Below are 23,675 nucleotides of genomic sequence, written 5' to 3' on the forward strand. Positions count from 1 at the left end.
ACAAAGACAGACTTAAGTCATGACATCAAAAACAATAACACAAGGACCACAATTTGAAACTAAGTGACTGTGCGAATATCTTCCCTCAACCCATAAAACATGCTACAGCACTTTTTTAACCTTCTGATTTTATTTTGTTTCAGTTTTTGACTTTATAATGAACTTTACTGAATTCTGTGTGTCATCAAGGTATATTTGTCTAGATAAGGCCTCAGTGTAGCAGGCTAACAGTTCTCCAGTAACACAGATGTTAATAACTGTATCTAACCAGAATACCGATGTATCAAATATAATTTAAAAGACAAACTGTGATTAAGATCTATGCATTTTAACAGTGTAAGGAAGCAGCCCAGCACATTATTCCATATTTCGAAAGAGCACTCCAAGTAAGGACAGTACCAGACTATGTTTAGAGGCTCTGAAATTTTGAGAGCAAGGATTCATATTTGCATTCTTAGTTTACACAAACAAGCTTCAAACCTATAAGTGTAACTATGTGCTAATAGACATGTGCCCCCTTTACCTGCCCTCCTAATTATTGTAACTGCATACACAGATAATAGGAATGTTAATGTATTGGTACCATGGTTTAGGCCCAGTCAGCAGCCAAGCACCCCACAGCCACTCACTCACCCTCCGGTGGGATGGGAGAGAAAATCTGAAGAGCAAATGTAAGAAAACTCATGGGTTGACGTAAGAACAGTTTAATAACTATGATAACAACAATAATAAATTGCAATGAAGAGGGAAACAACGAGAGACAGAGAGAGAAACAAACTCAGGAAAAACAAGTGGTGCAATTGCTTGCCACCTGCCTACTGACGCCCAGCCAGTGCCTGAACAGCAATCGCTGCCCCCCGGCCAGCTCCCCCCAGTTTGTATACTGGGTATGACATCATATGGTATGGAATAGACCTTTGGTCAGTTTGGGTCAGCTGTCCCGGCTGTGCCCCCTCCCAGCTTCTTGCACACCCAGCACAGCATGAGAAGACGAAAAAGTCCTTGACTAGTGTAAGCACTACTTAGCAACAACTAAAACATCGGTGTGTTATCAATATTATTCTCACACTAAAACTAAGACATGGCACTACACCAGCTACTAGGACGAAAACTAACCCTATCCCAGCTGAAAACAGGACAACTGAAGATGTGTATTCTTTCTGTTATAATGCCTACAATCACATATCCTACAAGAAAGATCAGCTGACAGAGCTTGCTGAGGTCCAGCTTCTGTTCAGACAGACTACTTCTGGAGCTCAGTTTTCCTCACTTTTTCCCTCATTCAGTAACATCCAACTGCTGGAGTTTCACTCTGTCATAACTGAGAGTACTTTTCAATCCCTCTTGGTTAATAAAACCTCATATAGACAGAAGAGCTCTGATGGTGGACAGGACTGCTAATGCCACATTTAAAAAGGCAGGATGTATATTTTCAGCAAAGGCAGAACAAGGTTTTTCTGTGCCAGCCTGGCTGCAGAGAGGCAATTTGCACTAAATTGGGCTGAATTATGAAGATGGAAAAAGGCTATTTGATAGAGACAACCATATGCATCTATATGCAAAGGGTAATACTAACCTATTTGTTCCATGGAATCAGAAATCATAGAGAGAAATTTCAGACGAAGAATGAAACATGGATGACTTAACCATTATAGAATAAGCTCTTCTTGTTTGGGAATAAAGATATGTTTCTGAGACTGCCACAGTCCTTGAGATGATCCTTACAAATTATATTCAAAACAAAATGCTCAAGAGAGGTGCTATAGCACACCACTACCACTTCTAGCATATTACATAAAGCGTGAGGGAATAGGAGGAATGGGTAAGCTGATAATATCCTTAGTTATCATTTAGTGGCACACATCCATATTTAGTGGTGTTTTAAACATGCATAAAGAACATCTTTAACAAGTTAGAATGAACAAGTCTACAAACTCTTAAATTGACTTGGTTAATAAATCAATTCCTAAACAAGCTTCCCAGGCAGATTTGTCAGTGATTTATGCACCTCTGAGAGCATATAAAAGACTTGTCTCTGGGGATATTCTTATATAAAAGGCTTTTATTGGTATCCCATAAATCCATCTGTGCTATTTCCACCACTTTGACTGTAGATTCAGATTTGTGACAAGTTTTTGTTAATGCAAGTCACAGGAGTTTCTACTGATGTTCAGTTTTGGATTGCTAATTTGTGTACTTTCGGATCAGGGGAAAAGGTAAATCAGAATACAGAAAAAATCTAAAGATAACAGACAAAATTAAATCAATTCAAATACAGATGTACCACTTCCATGAACTAAATGCAGGCACTACCCTTGTCTCATACATGGCCTTATCAAGCCAAATGAAAGAATCCTGTGATTTTACGAAAAGTACATTTCATAAAATTTTCTAAATACACATTTGAGAACCTACATCAATATGCTTAATAAGTCAAAAGTCATACATAAGAACTGTAAGCCCTAGCAATGAAACACTTAAAAATTCTCCAGTATGAATCTATGACTTCCCCCACCTTGCTTTATCAGTGAGCACTTTCCTTCCTTCCCTATTCAAGGCGTTCCTTTAAAAAACATCGCTGTGTTTCTGTGGCACTTCTAACTCCCTTCCACAGAAAACTTCCTAGTCAGTATTAACTGTATTTGAATTTTTGGAAATTACCTGTGCATGGTGGCTTTATTAAGGCACTTAAGTAGATAGGGCCAAAGTTAAACCAAGCTATGGGCCAAATTCAGACTGCCAGAGGCAAGTTAATTTCCATCTATTGGAAACACATCTTTTGAGGTTGTCTTCTATAGAGAAGTAGTCAGCATACTACTGTCAGCCTCATCTCCAGGCTGTTTTCCTTCCCATGAGCAACTTTCTGCCTCTCAAAGCAGAAGAGGAATCCACTTTTGCAACAGAACACTTAACTACTACTTTTTTTTTTGCCTTTTGTCCATGGACACAGCTTAAAAAATTTCTCTTTATAGGTAATACTTCACACACAGCTCCAGAATTTTTATATACAGAACAGCCAGACTACTGAGCAAATACACACTTAGGAAATTACTGAAGACTTATCTGGAAGAATGAAACAACTCTTAAGAAAAGGTAATCATCTCATTCAAATACATATTTTTTTAAAAGGGGAGGGGAAGAGTTTAATATGTCCAATACATTGACTAAAGCAGAGTATGTGAGCGGAAATAATCTCTATTTTGCAAGCTAAACATAAAAATATGATTTCTTAAAAGGATAATACTGAAAAAAACCCCAACCTTAAACCAGCATACTGGTGTAGAGAATACTTTTTAAATGTGTATATCTGGTATTCATGTTTCTGTCAAAAATTCAAGTATATATTAAAATACAGGTGAGTAGTTTGAATTATAAAGGCTGTATCTCCTATTTTCACACCTTGTTTCTCTTTTCAGACTAAACAAACAATCAAACTGTGCTGGACTTCAACATAATCTTTTAATATTTTTGAAGTTCTTTCAAGAGTCTTGTGTTCTTAGGACTCAATTCTGCAGTGCTTTCACAAGTAAGAAACTCAGCTCATTTGAGAAATATTTTTGATTCACTGAGCTCACACACACACAGTGACTGTGTGGATGTTTACAGAGTCTGGTTCCCTAACAAATGCATTTATTTTTTCTTTCAAAAGCACATTTCTTTACCTTTTCATATTTACATTCCCAGCACACATTTACCCTGACAGCTTAGACATGAACTGTCAAACTTCATTACCAAACATGTTGATGTGACTGTGGGCAGAGTCCTTAGAGTTTTCCCTGAATGAGGAATGCCTAATTTACATCTCTATTCATGATCTCTTAAGGCCTTGTGGCATAATCTCCACTAAAAGGATGAAGACAGCACCTTCAACAAGTCCCAGGTAATCCAGGGGGCTGAAACGACCACACCGATCCTTTTCACCAACAGGCAAATGCCTGCATCTGCCCTGCCCTAGCAGCTGGATAGTGGCTCTGGGGAAGAAGAGCTGATGATCAGAATTTAGTTCGTGGTATGCAGATGTCTACATTCCATATATTGCAGAACTAATTCCCTTTAGAGGCTAGCTGACAATAAAATAAAATAAAACAAAACCTCAGGGGTGGGGGAAGAAAGGGGGAACAAAAAAAAATTAAAAATAAATAAATAACTAAAACCAAGACAAACAAAACCACAAAAAGAAGGCAGAACCGATGTTAAACAAGAATTACTATTCCTCCCCATCAAGTACTGCAGTTAGTCTCTACCGGAGCAATCAGACAGACCCTGAGAACTGCTAAAATGCTAGCAAGCAGAATATGATTCTCACAGGACACGGTTATCTTCCTAATCTCTCCTCTCTCCTGTTGTATTCATAGAACTTGAATTCTCTAGCCAATTCTGTGGCAGGGTTGTTTTGTTTTGTTTTACTAACTTTTTTTCCCCTCCATTTATAACAACTCTATTTTGCCAACAGACCTGAATTTACCCAACAAACCTGACTCAAAATTTTTATTTGCCTTAAGACAACTACAGAAAGCATTCCGGGTGCAGCAATCCTCCAGTCCTCCCACAATTTATAAGAAAAAACATAACAGATGCAAACTTTATCGAATAAGGAACATAAACCCATTTAAATCATTCTCATCTTACATTTTATGATACAGTTGTGAATTATGTTCTTTTTGCATTTGTGAAGAGGGTACAGCAGATGGTGAAGGCTAAGTTTAAAATGATGCACCCATTAAAATAACCTACACTGCCCAGAGATGGTTCACAAAATGACAGGATTTGTTTGCTTTTAGAGGATTCTGTTTTAATGAAATAGTCTACTTTGGAAGGAGGCTGGACTTCAGAACATATTTGTTATACTATGGGATTCACAATAACAAAATTTTGCAGTAACTTTAAAGATAATTTATGTATTTTGTGTGTGTACATGTGTCAGTATTTGTATACATATATACTTACTTGAAAAGGTTTATGCTTAGAGATTTAGAGAGGTGAAGCCCTGGTTAAAATGATATATGATTGCAAAAAGTATTCTACTCCTGGCTGGTTTATTTTGTGCACCTGCTGTTTGGAAAAATGTCTTTTTTTTTTTTTTTTTTCTTTCTCTCAGTAATAGGATTATAGTGCCCAGCAGGCTTGCAAAAATATCTCTCCAACCCGCTCCCCTTACTCTTCCCATGTTAACATCATCCAAGCCCCAAAATGCATACTCTATTTCAGATCTTGACAGATAGTTATTAAAGCAAGGAAGATGCTACAACACATTATTACACAGGAGTCAGAAGTCTTAAACCAACAGCTACTGAAAAGAAATGCTCCCCGCCCAGCTTTGACAGGATTCTTTTAAGTCTTGCAACAACAACAAAAAAATGTGTGGCATGGCACCTGAGACCCTAGTTAACATTAGCAACTGGTTTATTCTCTAACTGTAAAATGTCTTACTCAGTTGGGATGAAACCCATTCAACACAATGACTCTTAGGGCCCCCTTAAATTTTTAAACTCCTGAGCTGGAAGTATACTGATGCAGAAGCTGTGTATGTGAAGGATAAGTAAAAAGTGTAAGGCCTATTAAATATATGATAAATCTTTAGGGCAAAGCAGTTGCATCCAATATTTGTTAGGAATACTACAGAAAATCCTTGTAGAAGAAATAAGAGGTAGTACCTAATGTTTCCATTTCAAAGCTGGAAGCAGGAGCTGTTTCAGCTTCAAGGTGGAAATATTAATCATTCCCTTAAGCTAGAAAATATTTACTTGAAGTTCCTAAGAGATTTTTACACTTTAGGAATATTTTCTTTTACCTCTAACTAGCAAAAGTAAAAACGGACTAAAAAATAGTCAGTGCCTAGTGGTTTAACAAAAAGTCATTATTAGAATATCATGATTTATATAAAAATGACTATATGTGTAAATAGAGTTCTGAATCAACTCTGAATTTAACTGTTAGAAGCTGTTGGTAGAAACTTAATTTTTCAGCTTAGAGTCTGAATTAAGGAGGGTTTTTTTTATACCGTTCTGATACATTTGAGAAGTTGTTCAGACTGTGAGCACAAATCCAGGAGATCAGATATGACATAATCATACAGAACATAGCCCTTCAAGACAAATCTTGCCCAAATCTCGTTTCCTAAATGCTGAGAGAAAATGTACCTTTCTAAAAGTATTTCTGGTTATACCACATTTCAGAAAAAGTATATTGTACACCTCAGGAAAGAAAGTAGGTAACATCAACCCTATTCTTGCCTTCCAAGATAGTTTTAAATGTAAAAAAATGCTATGTTTGTGTAAATTAACATTCATAGAATTCAAAGGGAAATTCCATATTTTGAAGAACTAATACAATATAAAGTTAATAGAAAAGCCTGTTATCAGCCTTTGTTGCTGTCAGAGAGTAATGCTTTTAAATAAGCATCTGATAAAAAAAATAAATCCTTAAATAACAGTATTTTATAAGTAAACTACCAATAATTTTACAACCATCATGTTAAAGATTAACCCTACCACCTAGCCACTACATCTGTAGGAGACTGAATAATCTTCATTGCTAAATGATTTACATATAAAGAAATTAAACTGATAAAATAGGTAAGTTAAAATAGGTCAAGTAATCTCCAGTTTCACTGTTAATTAGTGCACGTTTTAATGTGAAAATAACAGGATATTATCTTATATGTTGTATTATGTAACTACATATAGTTCCATGTTTTGTTCCCCACTATTCCCCTTGAGGTGAGCGTTCAGATTTTTTCGAAGACAGGTAATAGTAAAAAATATTCATATGTGCATAAGTAAGAGCAGAGAAGAATATGCACCCCCAATCATCTGGAAGATGCCAGAAAGATTATTCACTTTAGTAAATAAAAAACTTAGCCAAAGTTGTACTCCAAATAGCACCTTGCCTTGCTAGAAAGTGAAGAAAACCAAAACACCACAATAAATAACACCAAATTAAATAATACAGAAGCAATTCAAAACAGCCATTTAAGAGATAGCAGTAGGCAAACCACTAAGAAACTATCAGATTTTACTTTTACTTCCACTGGCTGAGATGAAACACAAACGAGAGACAGAAAATACAGACCTAGAATGTTTTGTCTATAGAATTATTTGCAAAAGACAAAGGAGAAGTATGTGTATCGGCCTCTGTAGAGGACAATATCCTATGCAATACGTCCAAAAATCTACTGCATAATTGAGCAAGAAGTTATGTTTACTGCCCATCTACTATGAGGAGAGACCATATTCTGCATAGAGGCAGTAGACTATCCTTTCCTGCAAGGGTTTCCTTCAAACCATTGCCACACATGGTATCTACAGATCTTACTCTATAGACCCACTCAAATTAGTCAGCTGCTTTCCCACAAAATTCCTCCAAACTCTGGCACAAATTATGGACAGTTGAGGAGATGTGTGCACAAAGCACAGCTCTGAATAAGCATTTCAGTTCTTAATATGTGCCAGGAGAAAGTATTTTTTTTTTTTTACAACAGATGCCACGACAGCCAGTTGTTTCACAGAAAGGATGTTTGTTTCCCACTGGCACTAACAATACTCCTTTCCATCAGGGGCTTGAGTCATAGCCATTACTCACCTCTTGCCTAACCGTTAAATTGGATCCTTCTTCAGATTCTGCTCCTGTTCCAGTGACAGGCATATAAGCTGCATCGAGGCAGAGGAATAGGGCAACAGTATAGGAAGTTTGCTCATCTGCTTACTAAATTCTTACAAGTTGATTTTAACACCCATCATTATTGTTCTTTTCTGCATAGGTAAATAATTGCAGAAATCAGCTTTTAATTGGTTATGCAAAATTAAAAAAAGCATGCAAATAGTGTTTGTTCTGCAGGGATAACATTCAAGTGGCATCTTGTCATATTGGTAGTCACCATTAAAAGCAATCCCAGTAATTAACTAACAAAAAGCTAGGAATCCCACTCACTTTACAACATCTATAAGCTAAACTTACTGCTCCACTTCTCCAAGAAATCTCTGTTCTCCCCTCTTTTTACATTCCTAGATTTTCATAGTCCTCCGACACGCAAACACAAGGAGGACACTGTTACCTCAAAGAGCCGTTCACAGAAACTAATGTTCCTCCCATCCTCACTGCTACAATTAGCACTGAATTAAAAAAACCCAAACCATTGATTGGCCTTCCTGAGCAGGAAGTGTGTCTTCTTTTTGAAATATCATGTGATCATCTTTTTCCAAACAAAATAATTTTACAGTTTCAATCTATGGGATATGAACAACCCAATTAAAAAAAAGAAGTCATTAACTGCAGATTCTTGCATTCAATAATCTGTCAATGGGACATTCCTTGGCTTGCTGGAATGCAGGAGGAACCTTACAGTTGTGACAAATAAGCATTTTAGCTCCATTTTTCTCATAAGGAAAAGTACTTGATGTAGGTCACAAATGGGACATTCCTACAGTGGGAACAGAACACAAAGTACTTGCTTTCCAGATTCATACTCTGACCACTTCACTATGCTTCCATGGTTTAAAAAAAAAACCAAAACAATAGCACATCAGCAGCCATTGCCCAGCCAATTTTGTTTAAATCACTGCTTCTCAGCTGGTGATCTAATCAGGACGGCAGTCAGGCCTACTCTGCTCATGACTCCTGCAGCGCTCATCTCAACAGGAGTTGCAGCATAATGCATGTTTATAATGGATGGTTGAATCAAAAATAAAGGTAAGCTATTTGTTTGAAATGTTCATCTTATTTATTTTATATTCATATGCTTGCATAGGAGGCCTCTTAAGTGGTTTTTTGAGATCCAAGTCAGAGAGAGGTGTACGATAGGCAAAGCCAACAAATACTCTTACTGATTATCACTAGCCTATGCCTTAGCATTTCATTACAAAGAGAAATTCAGAAAGTAAAACTGAAAAAATTCTGTTTACCCAACCATCTTCAAGGGGAAACAATAATGCTTAAAACAGAAGCATTCCTGGTGCTATGTGAAAACAATTTGATAGCATAATAACAACCAAAAAACCCTCAATTTTTTAAGTGTTTAGAATTCAAAATCTGTTTGGTAGTTGTACATCAGTTAATTATTTTCAAATATATGTACAAAAAAATCTACATTGTACAAAATCAACTCCCACATCCAAAGATTAAAAGCTACATCCAAACAATTATTGCTATTTCCCAAAAACCACATTAAGACTTACGCTATGCCCATCTGTTGTAGCAATGGGGATAACTGTAATAGGCCAGCCCCAGAGCTCTCTTCTCAGTGACAATTTCTATTGAAATGTGCCCATATACATTTCCTTAAGGAATATGAGCCTCTAGCTAACTGACTTGACTGCAGTCCTAGCTTTGGTGGCCACAAATACTGCAACAATAAATAGGAACTACTTAAGAATACTGCTTCATTCAACAATATCCCACAGTGTATGTACACACACACACATCTACACACACACACATCAGAAGATTTGTCTCCAAATGCTTGGGCAACTGCACGGTTATTTCCATATCATCAAATGCTCATAGTGATTTTTTATTAGATACAGGAAAAGGACTTTTAGCCGCTGAGTAAGTAATATCACTAAAGATTCCTGGAGCTAAATACAGTCCACAAAGTGGGGATATCCTACAAATTTATAGTCTTTGAGTAATGTCCATAATATCACTTCAGTGAGTTAGATTGTATGGCTTATATCCACTGAGATGTTTATTTTTTTGACAGGGCAATGACCTCTTACTTTCTGGTGACTTCTCTCCTGTGGTAAATGATTTTGAGGGTTTGTCTGCCTGGGAAGGATACTGAAGGACAGTGCACGCTTTGAATATACGGTATAGCAGTAGGCAAGGGAAAGTTATAGTGAGTCAAAACTATATTAAGTAACAAGAGTGTCCACGTGGACAATTACTGTAGAATTACCAGTGTGTTATAAATTCACAGACATACTATACACTAACATCCTTGCCCCCTTATAGCAAGCTCTTCACCTTTTCTTGATAAGCACAGTCCTGACTTTCTAGGGAAAGGAACAGGTACACATAGAATAAAGAGGCTTTAGGGTTGGAAGTCTGAGCAAAGTCCGTATACGAAATGGATGAAGGGGTTTAAGTCAGCCTGTTCAGACTGATTGGAGTTTGTTCATGCTTCCATGAAAGCTGGCTGTGAAGTGGTTGTTTCTTTTTCATGGTTAATTCTCCTAAAAATATAGAGATTCTCAATCCTGGTCAAATATTGAATTTCAGCATAATTCTGAATCAATATTCTCAGCAACAAAAATATTAGTTTGATCAATAAAATATTACTGATTTAATAAGGGAAAATGTTTCATTTAATTTACATTTTATTTTAAGACTCCAAACCTTTGAAATTAAAACTGGAAATTTCCTTTCTGATAAAGTAAAAATGTTATTAGAAAAAGAGAAATCAATAGACTTTTTTTTCCCCCACAATCTTTTAATTTCAGTGAATCCAACTTTTTCTGTCAGAAGTAATGTTTTATCCAAAAATGCTTGATTAGCTCTGACTTAAGTCCCAAAATATCTCTAGAAATCCAGCTTCATCTGCCCTCATGGATCACAAGCCATGAAAACATTACCCATTGACACCCAACTTGAGACCTACGGTGCAATGGACAGAGCAGCATAACTGCAGAAAATTGGCTGCATGAACATCATCACAAGACAGACTGCTGCAAGGGCTGCATCACAGAGGCTGCAAATCCCCCACTCCACCAGCCTAGCAGCAGTAAAGGAGAAAACTGATATCACTGGATCAGGCATCCATGTCAGAGCAATACATAAAGACACTTGTCTGCATTAAGAAAAGCACAAATGTCCACTGCCTCATTTGCTATTCCATGACTATTGAATGTCATTTGACCTATGACTTTGCGAATTATTCACTTCCATATCTGTACACCCCACCCAAATGTACTTGCATAGGTGGTATTTGCATGGTAATTCTGAATACTTTATGCTTTGTCTATGATAAATAATAATAGCAAATAAATAAATATTATTTTTATTCCCTAGTGGAAAGGGTACAGAGTATTTCTGGAAGAAGCAAAGGCACCTATGAAAGTGACAAAAAATTTTTGATTAGGTTTTTTTTAAAATAAAAATGTAAAAAGGAAAAGCAGTGTGGCCAGGTAGCCAAGAAGGCCAACAGCATCCTGGCTTGTATCAGGAATAGTGTGGCCAGCAGCAGTAGGGGAATGATCATCCCCCTGTACTTAGCACTGGTGAGGCCGCACCGCGAGTACTGTGTGCAGGTTGGGGCCCCTCACTGCAAGAAGGACATTGAGGTGCTGGAGCGTGTCCAGAGAAGGGCAATGAAGCGTGTGAAGGGTCTGGAGAACAAGTCTTATGAGGAGAGGTTGAGGGAACTGGGGTTGTTTAGCCTGGAGAAGAGGAGGCTGAGGGGAGACCTTATTGCTCTCTACAGCTACCTGAAAGGAAGTTATAGCAAGGTGGGTGTTGGTCTCTTCTCCCAAGATACTAGTAATAGGACGAGAGCAAATGGCCTCAGGCTGCATCAAGGGAGGTTTAGATTGGGTATTAGGAAAAATTTCTTTACTGAAAAAGTGGTCAGGCATTGGAACAGGCTGCCCAGAGGCATGGTTGAGTCACCATCCCTGGAGGTATTCAGAAAACTTGTAGACATGGCACTTCAGGGCATGGTTTAGGAGATATGGTAGTGTTGGGCTGATGGTCGGACCTGATGATCTTAGGGGTCTTTTCCAACCTTAATGATTCTATAACCAAAAAAAAAAAAAGTAAAAGAAAACAGTTGTACAGATTTAGAAAAGGGAGCAGAGCTCTGGAAGAGGCTCAGGTCACAGTTTTATCTTCAAAAAAGAACTGGTATTGCTATTATTAACAACTGGCAGAAAAGTTATATTTGAAGGAATGATTTGTTCTTTCCAGGAAGAAAAAGGAAACCAGCAGCTCAGTGGAATCATTGATATTTTTAATTTGATGCAATATAGCAATTCCTTCTGTGATTACTTAGACATCAGAAAATGTAGCTCATTTTATAAGCTATTTATAAATCATGCATTTAGTATACAGCATGTCCAGGAGAAAATGAGAAGTTATTACTCACACAGAGTATCCTTCCTGGGAAATACACTTCAGTAACTGGATTAGAATTTACTTCAAGCTATCAAGAAAAAAAGGCATTCAAATCAATGATAGTTTCAATCTATACACAGTAAATCTAAATCTAGGCTAGCGAAAACCTAACCTTTCACCATCAAGGATAACTGCTTGAACAGAAAATGTAGGTGCTTTCTCAACTCCTTTGTCTCTATATAGTTTTGTAATAGAATAAATGATAATTCTAATAATTTAGTGAAAGAATTACTGCAAATATATAACTAGAAAAAACGCATTGTGCTGGTGCGAAATAAGATTTATAAATAATTAAAAAGAAGTTTTTGTACATGAGCGTATCTTATGAAATGTTGTGGTAATTACAGCTAACTCCACCTAAAGGAAGTGAAGGGCTGTGACAGGGGCCTATGTATGATGTGACTGTGTCAGAGAAAACTGGAGGATCCTTGTAATTAAATGAGCTAAGCTTCCAAACACTTAAGAAATCCCATCAAGTCTTAATTCAGATGTGCCATCTTGAGCCCAAGACACATAAAATACCTACAAGTATATAGGAGACTTAAACATAAATCAAACTCCATAAGTATACCACAGATTTACCTTTAAGGGAAAAATAAGTTTCCATTCAGCTTGATGACTGTCTTGCTGCTATTACTGAACTCAGATTGTTTACATTTGATTAATTCTTACTAAACGTTCCTGTTTTGTTAAATTTAGAAATCTTCTTTTAAAAATGAACAGCCTAATCTAAATGTAGATGATCTGTAAGAACTTCCATATAAATCCTCCCTCATAATTTCAACATTATTCAGGATTTCTTCTTTCCTTTTTGAACCCTCAGGAGATTCAAGCCTACTGGTCTCTTTTTAATAATACTTCCTGTTCAGTTAACCCACCATTTCTATACATTTTTACAGTGGCATCCAAATAAAGATCATCAGAGGAATCTGTCCTACACTCATACTCTAACAACTGTATTGCACATGCTTGCCATAGTTTCTAAAGTGCTATTGATGCTATTCTGATTTGCTTCTGTTGACAGCATTTGTTTAGTAATCCTACTCTTGTTTGCCATGATTACCATGCATAGAGAGCATCGACAATCTAACAATTCACTTTCAGTCAACTAGGGTTCTGACACCTAGGTAAATATTGCTCAGCATGAACTGTGATTAACTAAACTGACTTCTACATGAAGTGATTTGTCTGAAGTGATTAAGTTTCCTGAATATCACCCACTCAAGTCAAAAACTTCAGATCCCAAAATATTCTGGTTTAATTCAGAAATTTTCTTCCAAGGTGCAGACTATTGTAATTAAGTTATAATTTATCAAATGTAAAAAAAAGCAACTATATTTTAGAGTTCTCCATCTCCCTTTCTTTTGCCCACAGGACTTAAGTTACAGCCATGTATGCCTGTGCATGTAATCACAGTGTTACACAAGGTTTCCAAGTATTTTCAGGTGGATATTATAAATACATTCAGCTAAGATGCATGGCTGATTAGGCACGTCCTCTGGGGCAGGGAGGCAGGTGGAAGCCATGACAGCTCAACCAGATTGAGCAAGTGAACTCTATAATTTAACAGAAATAAAACTGAAGAAATGAATCAGCAGCATCAGTCTTATACTGAGAAACATCACATGTGGTATTCTGCTAGTGAGCAGAAGTGAAAAGCAGCTTTTCAACTCTGTAAGAAAGAGTGATAGAAATGCAATCAACACCCAGAAAATAAGCATTAGAGGTGAAAGTTCCCACTTCTGCCAGCCCCAGCTGACATTTCCTTCATATGAAAAGAGATGGCTAGAAAGACAAGAGAAGCCATGCAACCGTGAGCTCAGGAGAGGCTAATTCTACTGCCTCTTAGGCAGGCTTGGGCAGGCACACCACACTCTGCAATGCCACAGCACTTTTATCAGTATCCAGGCAAGTTAGATGGGTAAGTGCAAGGAGGTCTAAGTTGTCCTTACAAGCATAACCGTAGTGCAAACCTAACTTTGTTATCTCTCAGAATTTAGAAGTCAGTCTAGTCCATTCTCAGTTGCTGTGCAACAGAGAAAGGGCAGCTGCAGCGTACACTGAAATCTTGCCATTACTAGTTGGGTGCAAATTAAGCACTGGGAAAAATACACACAGCATCCTGCAAGAGAGGATACCCTCTAAAATTAGTTCCCTAACATACATCACCTAGCACAAGTTGATTTCAAAGCCTGTCTGGGATTGCTCATAACAAACGTTCTAACCATGTTCTGAAATATTAAACATGTACATAGTTGAAGAACAAGGTTATTCATTAGCTTAAATGCTTGTTCCTAAATTAACTTGAGTTAATCTATGGATAATTGACTGAAGTTATTTACAATAAAAATAACAGCCAAGGCACTAAACTGTATCCTGGAACAAACATTTATGAAATACTAGCACAAGTCCAAGGTATATGAAATACAAAGGCTAACATTTCTGCATCAGCTAGTTTAAATAAAATTCAAATAAGACGATAAATTTGAAGTACCTAAACACAGAAAACACAAACATGAGTTGAAGAAAGCTATACTAAGTCATTGTGTAGTAATTTTTCTTTATTATTATTTTAAAATAAAATATGTCTCTTCATTGTTTTGAAGATTTTGGCTCCTAGCACTAATAATTCTATGTACAGAACCTAACTCTTCATCCTGGGAGGTTTTCTGGTATGTCTGAAAAAGAAAAACAGCAGTTCAACAGACAGAGTCTACCTTCTAGAAATTTGCAAAGCTGTACAATTGCTTGAATACAATTTTCTCACTCTACGTAAAATATATTTTTTTGCCCTTAAACATAAAATCTATTTTATGAGTCACAGCCAAAAAAAAAGTTTTCTCTCATTTTGTCTCTGCCCATGAAAAATATTGATAACCAACATTATTGGTTGAACTTTCTATTATTTCTGTATAAGTTTTTGTTCAGTTGTTGAAGAAAAAATAACGAAAAAAGAGAAAAAAATTATTCTCTAAACATGTAACTTTCACCTAATCTATTGCTGTTTTACTAAAACTGATGCCAAAAAACAACCTAGTAAAAACAAGTAATCTCCTTTGCAGTTTGCTTAAATTGCAGATGTAGCATTAATAAAATTTGAGGGAAAAAAAAAAAGAAAATAATCATTTTCAAGACATAGTAACAGTGTTGCTAAAACACTACCCTAAAATTGAAGACTTTTGTCTTTTTCTCAACAGAACAAAACCAAAAGACTACTATACTCAACTTTTGATGCCCGGATAACTTTTAATCGAGACACAATGTGTAGCTGAAGTTTGTTTCTTAAAGTTACAACTCTAATCGATTTATGCAAACTTAAGTTAGGCAGTGAACAACATGCTTAGTCTCTGAGAACTTTAACAAAAAGCTTCCACTCCAAATCAGCACATCAAATGAAAGTCAAAACGTCAAATGCTGAAGGACTGTGAATTGACACATTTTCATTTGAGTTTGAATTCTCTTTTAAATGATAAAAAAAACTTTTGATCTTCCCAAAGAGCATGCATATTATCAAAGTATTTCTTGTTTATAAGACACACAGAAAAAGCAAGTAGTTGACTTACAGAAGAACCTTTTCAGAAACACTACACAATTTTATTATTTTAATAGTACTGTTCAGCAGCTCCAGACAGTATCATCAATTCCTATGCTAGGCAATATAATGACTGAAAGCATTCTTAGGCAAAATACCTATTCAACTTTTCTTATATATGATAAAAAGATATATTTTCCCTGTTTTACAAGTAGGCTGCAGAGAAAAATACATGATATTTCAGTAAATTTGTAGGACATTTGGGATAAAGCAGGAGCAAGAGGTTTGCAGGAGCAGCTCTCTGTGTTGGTTAGATAGGAAGACTAACCTCCAAAAGACTTGAGACATACCAAAAACTTGGGTAGCTTGGCAATTCCTTGACCATCATAGTTTTTCAAGTTTGTAAACTACTTTGTAATCCTGATTACAACCTCTAAGTAACCATCTACTTAATATAAACAGTAATTCAGTCAGGAACCTTAATTTAGCAGGGATACAGACAGAGTGATTTGTAGCAGAGGGTATACGGCTTTCTATGATCAGCTGCCTGCTAGCTCAGGACAGGTTCTGTGATGTACAGTTTGCTCATGTTTCAAAGCTACTGTGGGCTTTAGGTCTTCACAGTGAGCTGCTATTGGGTATAATTCGTTCTCTACCAACTACATTATCTGAATTTTTATTTAATTAGGAAATGGCAGAGGGGAGTGCAACGGGGGTGGAATGAAGCCCCATACCTCATCTTTGGTTTCAAAATACTACTTTATAAAAGCAATTTGGCAGTTCAGTGTTAAAACTTTGGGAGAATACTTGTCACTAATTATATACCTTGGTGTCAATTGCTACACAACAATTCACTTTTCTAACTGAGATTGAAGTGCTTTGTGTTCATATCTAGCACAGAAGAGGGAAATTATTCCTAAACTATGAAATAAGAATTTTTCAGAACCTGATGAATATTTCATTTCCAGTTGTTTACCAAATGAAGTTAAGAATTAACTCTTTTCACTTAAAAGTAAAATTACTGGATTCATAGGCTGAAAAGTTGCTACCCACAGTCCTGTCATGCAGCAACTTGTTGCCCATTTAGCCTATTCATCTTAGCATTACCACGAGGGTACACTCCATGATTTGTGGAGAACAGTTACCGACACGAGGTGAATGTGTCTTTTGCAGTCTTCTTTGTCCAAGCATACACTAAGTTATTATCCCTCCTGAGTCTCATTTTGCTAAGTATCTTCATCCATTAGCTCCCTGCACACGCAATGCTTCATCTGCCTCAACTTCATCTTACTGACTTTTGAACAGAACTGCTTTATTTTAGGTCTTTCACGTTGTACCCATTAAGAGGTGCTTTAAATGATGATAAGGAAAAAATGATTACATGATTTCACTGAGCAGGATCAAATCTTGGAATATTATGATAATTTGTTCATCATGTTTTATGATTATGCTTAAAATAATTATACTGCTTTTTAATAATACAGTACTACTACTGAAGACATAGAACAAAATTTTTGTACCTAAGAAAGAACTGACAAATCTGTCTTCACAATTATACCATGCAAAGATGTGACAAGTAAAAGGATTAGCTCAACTCTAAGAAGAATTCACATAAAAACTTAGAACTGAATTCTTAGTACAATAACTGCCTAGCAGTTATGATACGCAAGTGAACTGGATATACGAGTCATTGCACTAGCTTGGAGGCCCATAACTAGCGGTGCTTCCTAAGGGCCTGTGCTGGGTCCAGTCTTGTTCAACATATTCATCAATGACCTGGACAGTGTAACAGAATACATTAAAAGGAGTGTGGCCAGCAGGTCAAGGGAGGTTATCCTCCCCCTCTACTCCACCCTAGTGAGGCCACACCTGGAGTACTGCATGCAGTTCTGGGCGCCGCAGTTTTCGAAGGACAGGGAACTGCTCAAGCAAGTCCAGCTGAGAGCTACCAAGATGATCAGAGGACTGGAGCATCTCCCTTATGAGGAAAGGCTGAGAGACCTGGGTTTGTTTAGCCTAGAGAAAAGACTGAGGAGGGGATGTTATTAATGCTTACAAATATTTAAAGGGTGGGTGTCAGGAGGATGGGGCCAGACTCTTTTCAGTGGTGCCCAATGACAGGACAAGGGGCAATGAGCAGAAATTAAAACACAGGAAGTTCCACCTCAATATGAGGAAAAAACTCCTTTCCTGTGCGGGTGCCAGAGCAGTGGCACAGGCTGCCCAGGGAGGGCGTGGAGTCTCCTTCCCTGGAGACATTCAAAACCTGCCTGGACACGTTCCTGTGCGCCCTGCTCTGGGTGTGCCTGCTCAGGCAGGGAGGTTGGACACGATGATCTCCAGAGGTCCCTTCCAACCCCTGCCATTCTGTCATATGACATGTTTAGTTCTTACAGTGTGCTTATTTCATGCTTTTTTAATTGTTGCCTTTAGTAGAGCTAAGGAAGAGACTTACTTTGAGGCCTTTATTTTATGTAGCAACATTTCCATCTAATCTTTCAATATATTTGCAAAATATGAATTTTCTCTAAATGAATGAAGGTAATATATAAATGTAATGGAAATACATAGAAAACACATTATGAAAATATCAATGGAAAACTTTTAGTTAAAAATAATTTATTGGCTAAATAGCTCTAAAGTGTTATTCTGGAAACCAATATGATACTCAAATCAAGTTTGCACTTAATTTCAGTATCTATGGCCTGGCATATTGATTTCAGTTCCATCGGATAGCAAGATGATCTAAAATGGTTTGAGTAACAATTTTGTGCTAAAAAGCTTGTTCCCATTAAAATAGTTCTTCTGAGGCACAAGATATATCACTATCCAATATTCCAAGGACAAATCCTTCCATTACTATCAAACAAATATAATAAGGGGGAGAGAGGTGAATGAAATATCTGCCAGAACCCTTGTAGAAAGTCATATGTTATAAACGGTCAAAGCAACAGCTGTCTAGTTCAGTCTATTACATTGACGACTTGTTAGAAGTCTGCAAAAAAAGTTGCAATGCAATGACTAAATCACTACATAGAAGAATATGTACCACTCCTGAACACTGTTGCAAGCTAATCAAGCAAACGAGAACTATCAGAATAGAAATCAATAGATCAGCTCTGGTGTGTTAGGAATTAGCTCTGAGTAGTTATCCAAATAATCTGAGAATACAGTAACCAACATACATTTAAACATCTTTATTTGGAGATGGATTCACTACCGAATACGTTTTTCATGTGACATCTGGGTGACCACAGATAAGTGCTACATTAGCAGGGAATCATCTAGTAACAGCTACCTAGGCATGTAACTGCTAAATTATCTTCATTAGTGGTTGAATATATTCTATTCTTCCATAACACTACATAAAAAAACCAAGATGCTCCCATGTCCTATACAACTTTTAGAGAACAATGTAACTTAACTCAGTGAGCAGTTTGTTAGGTTGAAGTTAAAAAGAACCATTTCTTTGAGAAGGTCCTGCTTTCAAAAGGAAAAAGAAAAATTGCAATCCTCACTCCCCCGACTCTACTGTTTATTTTCTTCTTTTTGGTAGGTTTTTTCAATAGAGATATCATGGTGATGGTTATACATAGAAGGCCAGCCAGGTTAAGAAACCTCTTGTAGTGACTCGGGGGAGAGTGCACACACTTTGCCAGGCAGCAGCACAAACTGGGTACCTCAAACCAAGTTTACCTTTTCTGTAGTCCAGATAAATAACCTCTACATATTCCTATACACACTTTGCAATTCTTAAGTTAAAGGAAGGTCTCAGTGGGTGACCAGAACACTGCCTTCCTCTACCACAACGTACTGTAGAACTGCCACTATACAGAATCATGTTCCCAGGTGGCAATCCAGGTATTTACAGTCACTTACAAGCCATGAAATCTCCCTCCATAACTCTGAGAAGCTGCTGAGGCACTTTACAATCCCAGATGACACCGCGTACAGCATAAGGAGGCCAACTGTATGATCTATAACTCTACAGATGAAGGAATCAGTTGATAAACCCTCTGTCAAATCAAGGTTCTGTCCTACTGAGACATTCAGTCTCAGTAAGCAATTATCCACTTCTAGTACTACCAGAGTACAATACTCCCTCACCAGCTTCTTTCAGATATTCTACGCATGAAAGGTGTAGCCTTTAATATCCCCAGTGTCTGGGAAGGCATACACTGGTGAAGCCAGCTCAAACTGCTGCTCTATTCCAAGTTATTTTACTAGTTATCCGGTTTTAATACTCTGTACTGGACTGAGCCACATATTTACACCCCCTATGCTGGTCTGGCTGACTCAGGAAGACATTTGCTTCACTAGATGATCTATTCAACTGTTGATAGCTGTTTATCTAAAACAAAGGCCACCCTTTGGTACCCATTCTGTTGAGATAATCAGTTGTTTTGCTTTATTCCCTGACCTTCATGGACACATCAACCCTGCCCCCCTCCACTGAACCTCCTTCCATTGTAGAGGTTTATTCAGTGAGTCACATTCCACCCCTAGGGGTTTAGTCAGTCAAAAGTACAAGGCAGGCCTTAAAATGTCAGGGTCACCATACCTCTTATGTCTTGTTCCTTCTCCAAGAGAAGGCAGAAGGCTTCATACAAAAACTAAAAGGAAAATTGCATAGGGTTTCCATGGGTGGCAGCAGCTGTTCCAGTGCAGGGAGTCATTACTATGAAGACTTGCTTGAATCTCACTACTAATCCTTCAATCTGAGAATACTGTACACAAGTCCTTAAAAGCTTTACTGATGGAACAGAAAGATATGTACTGTTACTGTTGGGATTAAAGAAAAAAGGAAAAAAGAAGCCTTTCTGTTAGTTAATATTGCCAAAAAGCTGTCCCTAACTGAAGATAAAATAACTGAACAAAACACCCCTCCCCTGACCTTCTAATCAAGGCTATAGATTGATAACCCTGGAGCTTTCAGTAACTGATAGAAGCCAGCCTCTCAGTTACATGTGACAAAACAGACACCTGGACCTGGTGCCCTCCTCATAGCCACTGCGTTGGGGCAGCTCCAGCACATGCAGAGGCATGAGCAGTGTTGTGGAAACTCCTTCAGATGTTGGAAGGGCTCTGATGGGTGTGAAGTACTGTAATCCGCTATCAGGTAATCCACCCTTAGTCAGCAGAATCAGGATCATGAAGGAAAAAAGAGTAAACCTCTTTCCTTTCCTACTCCTGATGCCTAGGAGATCAACGTGATCTGTCAGGCTGCCAGAAGCATAAGAACGACACTTGCAACTTGCTCTGCCTGTTTCCTTATCATAGTCGGCCTGGTGAGGCTGCTGGTTGTGCAAAGTAAGGCCACTGTTCAAGCTTTACAAGTCACCATCTAATGAGGCACACTGTGAGGTGTTCATAAACTCTAGTTCTTCAGGATTTCTTGCTGGAGTTCATGTACCAGGGTACACCTGTGCTGCCAGATTATGTTGGTTTCTGAAAGAGTATTTTGCTAATGCTTAGATGTCCATGAAGTCTCATTAGGGGGCCTTTTCACTAGTTCACAAGCACTTTGTAATTTTTCCTACAGTGCTAATAAGCTTTGTTCTCCTTAAAGAGAAGCAATAGCCAATAATCATTGTCCCAAATAACCAAGTAAAAGAACAGCAGGTTCTGCAAAGTGGGAGAAAGGAGGAAACCCAAAACCTTGTCAATACCAAACTTTGGCTATTCTCAGCTGATAACTGTTGGAGCCTTTTTACAACATTATAGATATAGTAAGGAACATTGTTTCCATTGGGTATTCCTCTGAAGGAGAAATTAGCCACAATTGCAATCTAATAAATCTCCCTCTCATCCAGGTAGCAAGTTCTACCACACACATCCTTCTTAGTACTCTCTTATGTATTCTGTACAATGAAAGGCTGCATAAATCTATCTTTAACAGAACTTCAAGGAGCAAGTAACCAGAGAGACTGCTGAAAGTGCCATCTTTAACAGCAAAATGCGGGTAGAAGTTTGCCAGCTCTCAGAGGAGATTGATCAGGTTTTATTTTATGATTGTATACTTTTACTGGTAAGTTTGTAATGGAAATTAAGGCTGCAGTTTCTTGTTTGTTTGTTTTTCTCTTATATTTTGGATTTGTTTATTTAGCCCTTATCTTTGAGGATAAAAGTCTAGACTATCTTCCAAACGAGTCAGTTTTCTAGTTGTAATGAGGCTCTGAAAGCTTCACCATAATGTTCTGCAATATTAACGTTGGATAATCTTCAAAATGTTGTTTGCCACAATTGATGAAATGAAAACTTGGAATAAATATTCAGTTCTCACACGCTAAGGAGATTTCTTTTTCTGAGCCTAGAAGAAAAAACAAGTCACTGTAAATCCTGTCAGATTTATATCTACTCTGTCTCAGATCTGTAGGATCTCAGTAGAACTATTCCTCAAATTAAAGGAGGCTGATGTTGTCAGCTTCTGTAACACCAGCACTGGAACTTAAAACAAGAAAGCCATTTCTATTATTCTTTACATTTGTTTTTCTTCTCATTCTACTGTGGTGAGAAAGAAAGAATCATGACTATGACTTTTAGAAACAGTCATCCTTTCTGTGGGGAAAAAAGAGGTAGAGCTTAGGTCACTAGAGCACACTCCCAGAGCAAATTGGAATGAAACCCAAATTCTTGAGTTTTATCATCTGGTTGCAAATATTTTGTCAATAGGTTTCACAGGTTTATCTTTCACCCTTATTATAGCAGCTAGCCCACACAAAAGACTGACTACTTCTATCATCAGTCAGTTGGAACATACTCCAGGTGACAGAAATAAACTTGATGGGTTTCCACAGTTACAAAACTGTTGTTGACTTGTATCGGCAGAAATACGGTTCCACGTAATAGAATTTCTGGGAGGGATTAGTTTGCTTTCCTAAGCGATGAAATAACACATACCCGAGTGTCCAAGAAAGTCTTGTACTCAGAGCTCTACACTATTTTTATCCCTATATATGTACTTGTTTGTCAAGCTGGTTTCTTGTTGCCCTTTTTTTTTTTTTTTTAAAGCCACCGTTAGGAAGTAAGGAAGAACTTAAGACCGTTTACAGAAAGTGGCAATGCTATGTAAGATTAGACATATATTTTCCTAGATTCCTACCTATAAGAAATTCAGCTACAAATGTTCGCAAAAGTTACTACTGGCCATCTCCATGTATTCAATAATACCAAGTTACAATAAAATTTTAAGTATAAGGGTGGGGTTTTTTTTCTAGATTACAGTCTCATTTGCCATACTCTTCAGTTTACCATCAAGTTGATAAGAAATGCTAAAGTATCATCATGTTCCTCACCTGTTTCCTAAGATGGAGAAAAATAGACACTGCCAGGCACCATAAAGTAACCTTGAATGTTACTGACAGATATTCAGCAACCAAGAGCTAATATTCAGCCCTGTGCTTTCCATGTGCAAATGGAAATTAGGATTCACTTAACCGAAGTCAGAGGAATGCAGTTCCTCTTCGCTTCTGTTTCTTTCATGTCTGGAAGCCAACATTTGGAAAGATTTAGATCTACCCAAGTCCAACAAATTAGTCTTTCTTTCACTTACGTAAACGAGGGAACTTCACAGGCATAACAATCAGTGCAACTATGGCAATACCTACTCAGAAATTTTCATATACTTTAACATCATAAGGCCTCCAATCATTTGGGTCCTGTCTCTCACAGAAATGTGTATTTTAGCTTTCCTCTCTGTCTATATGGAAGCCAGTTAGAAGAAACTCTAATTGTGTTTTAATTATTTGTATTTAAATGTACTTGAAACAAAGTAGACAAAAAATAGCTACATCGTATCTGTCACAAATAAAATGTTAGACAATATGATCAGTTCTTGGAAAAAAAATCCTACCAAATTCCTGATGTTATATGCCACACTTGTTCCTCTGTCAGAAATACATTGCTTTCTAAGAAAATGAAGTATTTCAACTGGACTTCAAACCAACATACATTACTGCACCTCTGTAGTATATTTTTTCCCAATTTTAATAATCCAGTTCTGCCCTTTTCTCTTCCCCTTTCCATTGGATTCAACCAA

The sequence above is a fragment of the Phalacrocorax aristotelis genome, chromosome 1 (assembly GCF_949628215.1).
Source record: "Phalacrocorax aristotelis chromosome 1, bGulAri2.1, whole genome shotgun sequence".
Lineage (NCBI taxonomy): Eukaryota > Metazoa > Chordata > Aves > Suliformes > Phalacrocoracidae > Phalacrocorax > Phalacrocorax aristotelis.